The sequence below is a fragment of the Coloeus monedula genome (assembly GCF_965178545.1).
Source record: "Coloeus monedula genome assembly, chromosome: W".
In the NCBI taxonomy this organism is placed as follows: Eukaryota; Metazoa; Chordata; class Aves; order Passeriformes; family Corvidae; genus Coloeus; species Coloeus monedula.
The window spans coordinates 31,120,301-31,131,853 of record NC_138821.1 but is presented as its reverse complement, the minus strand read 5'-3'; positions in this window follow the sequence as shown (position 1 = coordinate 31,131,853).

The window sequence follows — 11,553 nt, the reverse complement described above, 5'->3', positions numbered from 1 at the left end:
CTGAGCTAGTAGGGTCTGCTCTGACCCTTGGACCTGCCTGCAAGCAGAGGGTATTGTTCAATCAAGAGGGGATTACATTCAGTTGGCCATACCATTGTTTTCCAGTTGTTCAGTAACTAAGACTTGGTATCTCAAAGGTGGCTTTCATTTCGATGTCGCTTATAGTTTTCATATTCCCAAAATCTTTTGTCAGGCAATCATATTTATAAGGCTTTCCTGTTTCATCTTTCCCAACAATCACTGATCCTCACCACTCCTCCAATTAGACTACACTCACTTACACTGTGCTGAAGGACAATGAAGTCCAGAGCTTTGGATATCTCCCACTTCTGCCCCAGGAATTGCTTCCAGTGCTGTACCTTTGCTCCAGCTGTGAAACCAAACCAACAGAACCAAGGAAGTTCTGTTAGAATGGACCAAGAATTATCACACAGTGCTAAGCCTAGTCCATTTCTCTTGAAGGGTACAACAAAAGTCATGGCAGTGAACAATGCTCGTCACTGAGCCATTCCTCTAAAAAAAAAACGTGCACCACCTCTCAACCTAAACCGTTAAGCCTCCTGGTGATGGGGATTGAGAAAGCGTCAAACTGCAGTTAGATTCGAACAGCTACTTCCAATGACCTGTCAACAGAACTTGGCAGACTTGTAACAGTCCAACAAACTAAAGGGGTTATGTTTTATAGCTGCTTTACAAACATCATTGACTTATGTCTCTTTCTCGGGTTAAGTGAAGGTGGACTTTAGCGGGGGGGGGGGGGGTCCCAGGTTCAGGGGAACGAGTCGGAGACATGACAAGAACACCGATACTCATGACTTTGGAGGAATTATCCCCCATGCGTCCCAGTGCGGGAATAAACATACCTACTTCACTACTTATTCCAGTAGTGGAGTCTTTTCTGCATATCAGCTTGACTGCTGCTGATTACATGCCCTGACCTTTTTTGCCTTCAGCTATGGATGCCGTACACTCCTACCCTCCCACATGCCACTAAAAGCTCCTTGCGTGGAGTTCTCGAACCACCTATGCCAGCACCTCTGCCAAGCCGCCGCCCCTCATCAGCACCACCGCACCAACCTCAAGGTAGCTGAATTGGGGGGCTGGAAAAAGAGGTGGCCAATGTAGGGAAGTTGCTCCCGCTGAGAGCTAAGTTCCAAGTTCAGTGTCCCTTACGTCGTACCCAGGACGAGCGGGAAAACGCCTCTGCGGAGCGCGGCGCTGGGCAGGAGCGGCCGGCACGGCACCGAGCGCGCTCCCCACTCCCTCCCGCCCGCGCCACTGCGGGGACCCCGGGTTCACGGAATCGGCCACGTGCTGCAGGGAGGGCAGCGCGGCAAAGGCGGCCACCCCTCGTAGCCCTGGGAACGCCGGCCTCGGTTCCCCCTCTCTCCACCGGCACGGGCAGCTTTGCGGGGTGACACGGCTCCTGCCGTGGGCGGCCGCCAAGCGACAGGAAGCAGAAGCGCTCACCGCCGCGCCACTCGCCGCCCCACCCGGGGGCTCCTCTCCTCGCGCTACCACGACGGCGCCAGCCCGCCCCGCCTTCCCTGTCGCCTGCGGCCCCAACGCGTGTGCTCCGCGCCACGCGTAACGCGTGCGGCCGGGCCCTGCCTAGCCGCGGGCGGAGCCGGGGCACGGCCCGGCTGGGAGAGCTTCCGTGAGGCTGAGCGTGGGCACTCCAGGCGGGGGGCGACCGGCGGCGCGATGGAGAGATAGATGGAGGCGGCGGCACGGCGCGGTGTAAAATAGCTGATCGTCCAGCAGCCGCCCGGTCCGCAGCCCCTCGACTGCTGTCGAGAGGGGCCCGGGCCTTGCCCGCGCCGATAGCAAGGTGGCCAGCGGCCAGCCCTGGCGAGGCAGGGGAGCGCTGCGGGCAGCCCCGGGCCGCGCAGCAGTCCGTAACGCGCGGTGGGAGCCGCCGGGAACTATTTTACACCTCCCGGAGCGCCGGGGGGGCGCACGGAAACCACGATGCCAGAGGTTTATGTCCAAAAAGGAGACAGAGGAGTCCTGTAACATTCTTCAGCTACAGGGAGAGTCCATGGGGCTTTTCCCATGGGGTGTCTCAAACGGTTGCAGGACGCAGCCCCCTTTTTATGCTAAGTTCCCGGCCACAGCACCCTCTTCCTTTTCCCCATTGGCTGAGGTACTCGGGCAGCACAGACCTCCCGAACTGCCTACTCTATGCCCCCCTCTAATATGCACCCCCCTTTTGAATCAGGGGGATGGGGAAGCAGAGGTTAAATGATTTAGTAAGAATTGGTTTGTTAGAAGCAATGCATACCACTTGCCCAACACTTATTGTGCCTACCAAAGCAGGATGAGAAGATATGAGACTATTGATAAGGCAGAGGAATCTTGACCAATGATCCTGTTTTTAACCTAAAACTAACTCAAACCAGTCTTGAAGTTTGGACTTAGCTCAGGGGCTTAAAGACCATATACAGGGAGGAAAGGTGAAAAGTTCAGGATGAGGAAGACTCCTTACTTCATCTGAGGAAGACTCTTATTCCATCTCGGAGATCCCTGCCCACAACCACCAGACAACACTGCGCAAGCGCAACACGGATGTAAATGACTTTTGGGCTCATTGTAATACGAAGCGAGGCTAGGCAGGGCAAGGTAATGAATATGTATAGGCGTATTGGGAAACAATGAATATGGAACTTGTAACCTGATATATACCAAGCTGAATGCAGCTGTTGGCACACATGACTTTGGAGGAATTATCCCCCATGTGTCCCAGCGCTGGAGTAAACATACCTGCCTTACTACTTATTCTAGTAACGGAGTCTTTCCCACTCATCACTTTTGGTATGGAAAAGAAAGAAAAAGAAACTATTCCTAATGCTACTAAGTCTCTGTTGCCTTGCTCTAGGTTCAGGAATTTAACATGGCCTTGGCTGAGCAACAGTCTCTGTTGATTAATAACAGTTCTAGAGAACTAATAGTTTCTTCTGTTACTTCACTACCCATAAGTTCCTAGCGTTGTCTACAGGCAGATTCACATGGTCTGTTTGTAAAGACACATTCATTCTTTTTAATCCCTCCTCTTTCTGTTTTCTCTGTATTTGTCTTTACAAACCTTAATTACCATTGATTTGATTTTTTTCTTCCTAGGTTTTCTTGGGTTTTGCAATTACTTGCAAGGACATCCTTTTCTGTCCTTTTGTAGTAATTTCTGGATCAGGTAGGCATGGTTGCTACCGGCATCCCCTTGACCACCTGCTGAAAGATCTGCACTCAGCACGGTGTCACGCATGGTAAAAAGATTAGAGTTGCTATAGCATATAAGAGGAGAAATCATATTCGTTTACCCATAGCTGGCTAGTTAATCATGAAAACATGTCCCATTCCCATCCTTTCCACGTTTGGACAGGTACATGAGCTGACTTTAGTTCCTTTGTTATTTGTTTGACCACTTTTCTGCTGTCATCTGTTTGCAAACAGCAGCTCGAGTCATTTAATTTCCCACAAACTCCTCCTTCTTCTGCTAACAGATAATCTAATACCATTCAATGTGGAAATACTGCTTTCCTCATTTAAGTGGGTTGGTCAGCAAGCAGGTCAAGAGTTGTAGCTGTCTGGTTGGTTATGATTTCCAAGACAGCTTGTAACCTAATTATCCCATTCAAATGATAAATGGGTTCCCAGGCATCTGGTATTAATTCATTAGGATTCCAAGTGGCTGGTCCATCGTGTTGTGTAACTCGTTCTGGTGGCCATTCATCTTTTCCCCGTTTTGGGGTGCTCCCTCCAGCCAGGGCTGCATCAGTTGACTGCTTTCCTCCAATTAAATCATCGTAGATTTTGATTCCTAAGCGATTTCCCTGAACTTGTGGTAGCAAAAAGAACAACGGTCTAATATACCCTATATACCATATCCCTGACCAGTTTGGAGGTAACCTGAGTTAAGCATGTTGGCCACAAATCCAATAATGTCCTTTCAAAGCCCGTGTTCCGTTTGCAAAGGGGCCTTCCTACCCTTTGACGTCAATTGGTGGGTCAAAATACAGCAGGTTTCCTGGGCCTAATGGTCCTCCAACAATAGCTGCCCCACCATAAGTGTCACAGTACTTGCATTTCCAAGCTCCCACACAGGGTTCCCATCTGCATTTACATCTGCAAGTTTTTTTGGTTGGATTTGGAGCAGAACTCACTAAAAGGGTTTGAATTCCAATCCGGTGTTGCCATTTCCACTGATAATCACAAACAACATGTGTTCTACTTGTGGAATTTTCTCGGGGACAGCCTAAAAATAGGTGGTCAAAAAAACCCCTTGTCCCTCCCCATTGCTTTATAGACTTCAAAATATTTTTGGTAAGTGTGGTAAGAGCATCTTACCCAGCTACCTTTAGTGAGTTTAACATGTATTTGATTGCATTTGCCTTGATATTTGGAAGAATTGTAAGGAGGGCAATTGGAGGGCCCAAACCCAATTGTTTAAACCCAGAGGGAAAGTCAATTCACAAATGCCTTTTCCTACATAGACACCCCTTGTCCTATTTAGGCAATAAGTGCCTGTTTGAGAAGAATGAAGTAGCCGTGGACTTCCTTCTTTGGCCCAACATTCCGTCCCATTATGGACCTCACGTAGGGTGTTGACCCACCACTTAGGTTCAACTGGGCTAGCCACCCATGGCCACTCTTCAGATCCTCCTGGCCCTCCGCAGAGCCAGCAATTGCTAAGGTTAAAAACTATTGCTGCCTTTTCTCCTAAGGCTGCAAATTGATTCTCCCACTCCTGGCCTAAACTTAGCTGACCATATAAAAGTAGAATTATTAAGGAATATATTTTAATAGTGCAATGTAATTAGCTAGTCTAATTTTCATGCTGTCTTCTGCACCACCTGTGGCAATTGAGGACACAGAAACCACTTAACATAAAACAGTGGCAGCATTAGCCCCCCAGTGAGTGGAGATTCTACAGGAGGGATCCCATACAGACTATTTCAGCACACGGGGTTTCCACCAATGTCGAAGCACTGGCTACTGCTCCGGCCCACTCCTGCGGAGTGTCAGTCACAGCCTCCTGTCCTTCTCCTCCAGATGAGATGTCCAAACCTCTGGGGCTTCGGAGACCTTGACCCGAGTGGGATGGGTCCACCTGTGTTCATCTGTCTTGACGGTTGTTTCTGTGGTCAGTGACACTTGGAATGGGCCACGCCACTTCACTGCCACTGCCGCTTCTTGCTACTCCTTAACTAGGACTCAATCTCCTGGTTGGATGTTACAAGCAGCAAAGTCCAAAGGTGGGGTCGGTGCCAGCTGAGCTTGCAGTTGAAGGGGTTTCACAAGAAGCAGTATCCTGGCCACATATGGTTTTAAATATACATCACTCACCTCTACCCCCTCACTAGGTTGAGAATTACCAGGGTAATTCCAAACAACGATTGAAAGGGAGATAACTGAATCTCTCTTCTGGGTCGGGCCCTCATTCTCGCCAAAGCCAATGTCAAAAGCTCTACCCATGGCATCTTGGTTTCTATTACCAGCTTCAAAAGCTGTTTATTTCTCTATTCATTGTTTTCTACCCGAGCTGAGCTCTGGGGGTGCCAGGGCCTATGGAGGTTCCATTGTGTTCCTAAAGAAGCCAAAACCCCTTGAAGGATCTTTCCTGTAAAATGAGTTCCCCTGTCTGAGTCTATTGCTTCTACAATCCTGTATCTTGGAATTATTTGTTCCAAAAATACCTTAATAACTGATCCTGTAGTTGCTGAAGCAGTTGGAAATGCTTCTGGCCACCTTGATAGCTGACATACTATTACCAGAAGATATTAAGCCTTCCCACTTGGGGCATGTCAGTAAAATCCACCTGGCATCTTTGGAAGGGACATACAGACCAAGGCCTTCCTTCCCTGGCAAGTTGCTTTGTGATTCGGCTGTTGGCTTTAGCACAGATCAAGCAACCTTCAACAGCTCGTTTTGCCAGTCTAAAAAGACCCACAGCAACATGCATCTTGAGGAAGGCTTCTGCCAGCCCTCAGGAAGCGCAAAGACTCTCTTCATGGAGTTGTTTTAATATTGGTAGGGCCAAAGCTTCTGGTATCTATTGTTTGCCATCCCTTGGAAACCAATTATCGCCTCATTGTTGTTGCTGTTATCCCCAGAGAGACGGTGAAATCACAACATAAGTCCAGGTAAGATGATATGGCCAAAGGAAGAGCTAAGACCCCTTTAATGCCAAAAACCCACCTTTTATAGCATGGATCGCAAAAGAGAAATTACATGATTGGCCTATTGACCCACCACCTCCCAAGGTGATAGGTTGAGCAGTAAGACACCCATTTCCAAATATTATTCTTACAAGACTGAAAACGATTCCACTGTTCTCACAACAGCCTGCACCTGTGGATAGTTTACCAAACTGTCTTTCTCTGTTTCTCAGCTAAAGCATGAGAAAGAAAAAACTTTACAAATGCTTCAGCAGCAGGGAAAATTCCTCTGCTCCTGCCTTTTAGCATCCACATATTGTCTCTGCCACACTACTTTTAACTGTATCTCCAACTCCACTGGTAGAAAAGACAGCTTCCCAGGCAGTGACTGAGTCACTGGGAGCAAAGGGGGGATCTTTGAGAGTTCTGGCAAAAGTGTTGCATTCTGAGTTTCTTCATCTGCCAAAAAGGAGATGGAGGAGTCCTGTAACATTCTTCAACTACAGGGAGAGGCCACGGGGCTTTTCCCATGGGATCTCTCAAATGATTGGGGGACACAGCCCCCTTTTTATGCTAAGTTCCCGGCCACAGCACCGTCTTCCTTTTCCCCATTGGCTGAGGTACTCCGGAGGTACAGACTTCCTGAATTGCCTACTCTATGTCCCCCTCTAATATGCACCGCCCTTCTGGTATGGAAAAGGAGGGAGAAGAAACTATTCCTAATGCTATAAAGTCTTTGTTGCCTTGCTCTAGGTTCAGGAATTTAACATGGCCTTGGCTGAGGAACAGTCTCTGTTGATTAGTAACAGCTTCTAGAACTAATCGTTTCTTCTGTTACTTCACTACCCATAAGTTCCTGGCCTTGTCTACAGGCAGATTCACACGGTCTGGTTGTAAAGACGCATCTATCTTACTCCTTTCACTCCCACACCTTCTTGGAGGTGGGATGGCTCCCTCTGGCACAGCACCTGGCACAAAACCCCCATATGCGCACACGCACACCTGCACTTACCCTGCACACCGCAGCACGCACACACACACGCACCGCCCAAACACTAACACCCCCCTCCACCCCCCAGGCATGGTGTGCTGGCAGCACCCACTCCTCACATGCTTCCCCATGCCTTGCATTTGCTTGCTGCCCCGTTTGTAGAAGGCTACCTCTGTCTGCCTTTTCTCCACCGCCTTACATTGACTTGCTCACCCATCCCCACTTACTTCCCCTCCCATTTGTCCAGGTCTGGCCTTACCTTTCCCTCTCCGTCTACGACCCTCATTGCCTTGTCTCACAAAGCCGCCACTTGCCTTGCCTTGCCCTTGAACCCCTCCCTTACCTTGCATTACTTTGCTCATCCCTCCCCCACCTGGAATTCAAGACCCCTTCTTAATGACATTTCATAGCCTTGCCCGGCCCCTTTTGCTCTTCCTAGAAATCTCAAGGCACTCAAATGTCTCCGGTGTTTCAGCATCACATGAGAGGAAGACCAGGGGAGGACACGTTGCCACACTCATCTGTATGGGCAGTCTTTATCTGGGACCAATCCTTGCATGTCTTGAATCTTGGAAGGGCAATTCACATTTTGCCCTTGAGCTCCAGGACCAGAATGAGAGTTCTTTTGCATACAAAGGAAGCAGGTAGCCCAAGTCATTTAGGGGCAGATTAGAGATGATCCACGTGGGATCAAGGCCACAGAGAGCAGTTGGTCCTATCCACTTTCGTGTACCAGCAATCCCTGAATGTACTTGTCACCTCCCTTGCCTTGGCTACCCAACAGTTTCCTTCCCTTGCCTTGCTACCCCTCCATACCCTTGCATTCCTTTGCATGGCCATACCCCACCCACGACCTGCTCACTGCTTTCCTCTAGGGCCTTGCCTTGTCAAGCCCTTCTTGTTTCTGCCTGGCCTACCCATCACTGGACTTTCCTTCCTACGGCCAGCCTTGCCTCTAACTTCTGGGCCTTCTCTTGCCTACCACTCCATTTGCTTTCCCCTCACTGCCTTTGCCTACCTCTCCCTTGACTTGCCCACAATTGCCTGCCCTTGGTTTGCAGTGCCTTGCCTGCATGGAAGGCAAGGTAAAGAGTGGTAGGCAGGGCAAAGCAAAGCCATCAAGTTGTAGGTAGTGCGAGGCAAGGCAGACGTAGTTAAAGGAAGCAAGGCAGACATAAGTAAGGTAGGTTAGGAAAACCTAGGCAAGGTACTGAAGGCAAGGCAAGGCTAAGGGACTTGGAGTGCCTTTCCTTGGGAAAGCAAGGACATAGTACCAGTGTTGCTGGAGCAGATGTTAATGTACCATGGGGTGGTATAGTCCAGCAAGACATTTCTCTCCTGGCTCTTCCGTGTAGGGGCAGTTTTTGGACATTTTCAAAACTGGAGGTGGATCAGTCAATGGATGTGTTGTATTTTGGAGGAGGGGATGCCATTTCTGTGGAGATGGGCTTGTAGTTCCTCTCTTTGGCAAGGAAAGCACATTTGGCTGCGCACAGGAGGTGCTCTTAGTGATTTTAAAGGCTTGTTCCAACAGGCAGTTCACTGGGTTAGAGCTGTTGAGCTGTCAGCGGGAATGCAAAAGCCAAGATCATGAGCCTTTTGTCCTGGTACCTTTAGTAGTCCCTGGTGCTGTTGTCTTTGGATCCTGACTCTGGGAGAGTGAAGGCCTAGGATGGTACCTAGAGTTAAGAAGGAAAGTGTCGAGGGTGGCGTGTGTGCTGCTAGTTTGAGGGGTGCAGTTGAAGTTGTAGGCAGCAAGAGCTTTCTCAGCTGGCACTGTTGTGAGCTCTGTTTTTGCCAGATGGTTTCAAGTTGGTGGCTGGACTCTGCCAGAGGGAAAAGATTTGTTTGGGCCAAAGAGGTTGGTCTTGCTCTTGGAGTGTGGTGCAAAGAAGAGTCTGCTCTTGGCAGCGGAAGATTAGGGAAATCTTTTTGTCCTGACACCGTTGATTTGAGAGCAGGGACGTTTGCAACTTGCCTCTGCCCTTAGGGTGGTTTCGAGCTGTGCGAGGTGCGTGTCCTTCTTTTGCAAGTCGGCAGCGCCATCGTGTGGTTGTTTCGATGAGCGCTGACGATGCCCAGGAAAAAGCCAAGTGCTTTGCTGGCGCAGCCCCAGCCGTGTGGGAGCACTTGGTGGAAGAGCTCCGCTGTGCATCCTGGGTCTTGGAGACATAAAAGAATGTAATCCTACACGTAGCTGGGAAGCAAGAGGAATCTTTTCATTGCTGGCTGTGCAGTTTATAAGTGGCAGAATTAAAGGCAGTTCCAGCACGGCCTCTTTCTTTCATCACCTTTTCTGTGCCATCATGAACATACTCAACATGTAACTCACACCCACTGAACTGCATCCAAGGCCCTGAGGATATGCACTTTCTTTCGAGCTCTATGTACCATCCTACCCTCCAGTTCTCGAGGATCCCAAACCCCTTCTAAACATCCCGCAGCTGCATGCAGAGAAAAAGTCTTGGAACAAGAAGCCAAAGCTGGCCTTCATAGTCCCTCTAACGTCTGTAAACTAGGCGAAACACACCAGTGACCTGCACTTTTCTTCGCAACTATATCTAGAGCATCATCACTTTTTCTCAAAGTGAAAGAGAGTCCACCCTTACAGCGCAGCATTTCCAGCCGCAGTCCGGGCTAAAAGATTTGCTAGGAGAGAAGGCATTCTTTGACTTACCCTCTTCTCTGAAGAACTTGATACTCACAATGCAAGCACTTTCACACAGCTTCAGTGTGGCCAAGTTCAAGCAGCTAGAGCTCACATAGATAGGAGTGTGAGGATAGAAGGTGTTCCAAAAGTACTCTTAGAGCAGCATTAAAATTGTGCACAGTAGTCTGCGGCTCTGTAGCTTCTTTCTCCTACAGACGTGCCATCCCATTCTTGTCTCTCAAAGCTTGGTTGCAAGCTGCTCTCATGAAGAAAAGAGCTAGAAGAAAAAGCCAATGCAGGACTGCACCTTTTCCCTGCATCACGTAAAGCCATCTAAACTCCCCACTGGACTCTGTACTTCCCTTCTCCTCAGCATCTACCACTGTGTTTTCTACATATGGAAGCCTAAAGGCAAACGCAATTTTTTCCAGGGAGAGTTGGAAGAGGAATAGGCAGCAGCACAAATAAGTAGCTTTCGTTGAGCTTCTTCCTTCCAACTGCCAGCATAAATTCGGCAGGAAGGCGAGTGGCAGCCACACTCCTCTATCTCAGCTTGTACGCTTCGCACATGAACACGGTGCTCTGCGCCTTCGTTCTTCCTCTTTAGTACCATGTTGCACTTTCATTCTGCTGGAGGCAAACAGTCGTTTACATCTCACACAGAGCTCTGTGCTGGCAGCGAAACCCTCCAGCCTGCTGCTTCTGTCGAAACACTCCAGACCTATGCAGTTTCCCTCTCAGCGCTATATACCAGCACATTCTGCCTCTCTTGCTGTCCGAATGTAAAGGGAAAGATTCTCGGCTAAGTTTTGCGCAGAGAACTGTGCCTTGAAAACAAGTCTATCATGAGCTTGGCCCAGACGCGTGGAAACTTGTATTTGCACCACAATCCAATGGTAGCCTTCTTTCCTTTACAGCCTGCACAGCGCCATCAGATCACGGTGCTCTCTGCACGTTCCTTGTCAGTTCGAAGTACCACCGCGCACATGACAGCCTCGCAAAGACCGAAGATCCGGATAGACGTCTCGCACAGAAGAACGTGCCGGGATGAAATGGTGTTCTTCCTTTCTCTTTTTCGTTGCCCAGATTGTGGTGCTGTGTTAAACGACTTGGCCAGCAAAAGGTTAATCCAGGAAGTGCTGCTCTCCTGACACATTTCGCTGAGCAAGAGCTACACGGACAGTTTAAAATCTGTGAAACAGAAAGAAAATGATCATACCTCGAGCTGAGGATAATCCGTGCACAGTCCAAATTTAGAAATAGATCCTCTGAGAGAAGGCACAACCACCCCTCCCCCCACCAGGTTCCGGAAAAAAAAAAAATTTCCTCGAAGGAAAGTGAAGAAGATAAAACTATTTATTTAACAAACACACAGGAAGGAAAATAATGTTAGATGGTAAAATCTTTCGCTGTAGAGGAAAAAACCTGGGAAAGTGTTAGAGTCCTCCGTTTGGTCTCCTTGAAGCTGGGGCTTGGGCCGGGGCCAGGCCCTCTGTGCCCGGTGGAAAGTCCTCCCGATGTGCTCTGATGTTACAGCAATCAAGCAGCCCAGTAGAAAAGGGAGAAAATCCGGAATTCCAGAGAAGGAAAAGCAAAGTCCAACTCTCAGTCTCTCTCCGGAGAACAAGAAACTGAAAACAACTGGCCAAAAACTAACTGGGAAGCAGCAAGCCGCGTGCTTCCTTGCTCCCCTGCTCCAGCTTGGGAAAAAAAACCTGCTATCTTTTTGTGACCTTGAACAAGCAAAAACTGCTTTG